General features: G+C 43.0%; 1 long non-coding RNA gene across 1 annotated transcript; it reads right to left on the bottom strand.

Annotated features, from left to right (window-relative positions):
- Positions 1-212: 212 nt before the first annotated feature.
- LOC139798055 (uncharacterized) lies at positions 213-2,297 on the bottom strand. The gene is made up of 2 exons (XR_011726691.1): positions 905-2,297; positions 213-510 (listed from the first exon to the last, which is right to left on the bottom strand). It is a non-coding gene; the product is annotated as an uncharacterized lncRNA (long non-coding RNA).
- Between the last annotated feature and the right edge of the window lie 208 nt (positions 2,298-2,505).

The following is a 2,505-nucleotide window of genomic DNA, read 5'->3' as shown; positions in this document are numbered from 1 at the left end:
ATCTTTTGTATTTCTTAAGATATCTCTTGTTAACATAATGATGCCACTGACAGCAGCCTCCAGTCAGCATCTTACCACAATCCTGACAATTCAGCAGCATCCTCACTGCTCCAAGGAATTGGAAAACACAAGCAGTGCAGAAAACACAAACATCAATATGCAAAACAAACACATCTGATGCATTAGAGCAGCAACAAAGAGCCTCCAGAGACTGCAGGGAAAGCACCTATTTGTTGGGGAGAGCAAATCTGGGTGACATAATGAGCTGGTGAGGCACAGTTCAGCTTCTTGGGCTTCAGAAGGTAATTAATGAAGGCAGAAGTCAGCAGAACAGTGTGTTACACCGTGACTTTAACAAAGTAATCAGCACTCACCCCTGACTGAGAAGTCTTCTTTTTCCCTCTTCTCCCACCCCAGCACACATCATTACCAACACCCAGGGTCACCTCACATAAATGGAGAACTTAATTTTAAAACTTTCTCAAAATGCAACTTGGAATTTCAGACTGTCTGTGCGGGAAATGAATAGAGGAAATAAAAGAAAATCGAGTGAGAAGAAGATTAGGCAGACAATGAAATGAAACTATATCTGCAAAGCTTCATGGATTTTTATGGCTGAGGGAGCCCACAACAACGTTTTGGACTCCTGCCAGCATAAGCAGCAGCATGAAACCCACCACCATATGGTTGGATCAGTACCTATCTGTCACAAGCTCTGCTGAAACAGGGCCTGATACCAGGCACCAATACAGCTGTGTCCTGAGTTTGAAGCAAGCATTTATTTTAAACATCAATAAAAGAAAAAACTGCCTACAGTTGGTTGCCACAACATCCTGATTGGAATGATATATATCTGACACTGATGAGTATGGAGAGCTGCTTTCAAGGTAGTGTGGTTACATACCTCCACGTTTTCAGGTCCTTGAAGATGGGGCTTTTGGAGACCTTGTTCTTTCTCATTTGCTTTTTCATTTTCACTCATAGCTAAATATTCTGTGTGTGGCTGCAACTGGACAGAAAAAGATTGTTATGAGAAGGAGTGATGTCATGGCATTTCCAAGCAGGCAGCTGTGTGTTGCCATCACTGCAGTAACCAGAGCATTAGGAGACTTTTCCAGACTAACACAGGATGGAGAACAGCAGGCTTGCCTATGCAGCTTTGCAAGACCAGCAACACATGGCCCAATACATCATCCCAGATGAGGTCAGACCCTTTTTGCAAGCTTACATTTCCAGAAAAGAGAGAAAGATCAAAGCTTTTAAAACACAGGGAGAATCGCCTCACTGTGTTCTGCTCCATGAGAGAGGGATTTTGTTGGGGAACTAATTGCTTTTATGTCAAGAGAGTAACCTCACACTGCCTCTACCCTACTCCCAGCCATGTTGACCTTCATTACATCTTGACTCTTTCAGCCCATTTGGATATAAATTAGGACAGATGGGTTACGCCCTTTCCTTCTCCTGTAGTGCACATGAACATCTCAGTGGTGCTGTTGGCACATAAAAGCTTTTGCCCTTTCTGTTTCCCTCCCTAGATAATGAGCCATCTATTAAGGAGGCAGATGCAGTTTTAGCTGGTATCTTATGTAATTATGTGGGTGAACAACAGAGACAGAGAGCAAAGAAGATGGTGAACACCAAGAAATGCCAAACAGGCAGAATTTCCAGAGACCCAAGAGCTGTAAAGTCACCACTGCTTTTCCCCTTCATTACATCCCAGCTGCTGGAGTCTGTAAGAAAAGGTTTGCTCCCTACAACTCCCAAGCAGCTGTTTTACACACCTCTCATACATCAGACTCATTTTAAATAAGCCTCAAAGTCCAGCCTATCCCACCAGTGTCAAGTTCTGACATCAACCAGCTTAGAAAAGCTGGACACCAACCAATTCAGTCTTAGGCCTGGACTCCCAGAGGGTTTTGTCTGATATTTGTGTATCTCACCAATACTCCACCCTTAATTGTCAGCCAAATAATATCATTCCACTCACTTAATTTCTGTGATAAAATACCCACCATGTGTTTTGGTAGGGTTCTTAGCTTGTACCTATATTCACCCTGACCTCCAGATCCTCTCTGGCCAAAACTGGTGTGACCAAGTCTGCCCTGCTTATTCAGCCAGGAAATATTGCAGAGGCAGCCTTCTGAACTGGAAAACAGTAATCCTGGAACCAGACAGGGAACAAGTGTGTAAGAAACACCAGATGCTGAAAACATTTCTTTGTACCTCAGGGGAGCATAGGTAAAACTATAACAGTTGTATCTGGATTTGGGTCTTAAACACTGCTTTGCCTCAGTCCAGATCTGTGTTTTGTTCTAGATGTGTATACAAACCCACCCAAATCTTGTAGCCTTCTGATTTATATGGTGAGTTTAGTCTCACGATGAAAAGAAAATGTTTGGGGTTAAGTTTTGGGCAAACTGATGCCCAAATACTGTTTTGTTATTTCTACTCCAGTTACTCACCCATCCCTACCTTAAAGCTGACATGGGCTTTGCTCACAGACTT

The sequence above is a fragment of the Heliangelus exortis genome, chromosome 7 (genome assembly GCF_036169615.1).
Source record: "Heliangelus exortis chromosome 7, bHelExo1.hap1, whole genome shotgun sequence".
Lineage (NCBI taxonomy): Eukaryota > Metazoa > Chordata > Aves > Apodiformes > Trochilidae > Heliangelus > Heliangelus exortis.
The sequence above is the reverse complement of the archived record's forward strand: the minus strand, read 5'-3'. Positions and strand labels throughout refer to the sequence as shown.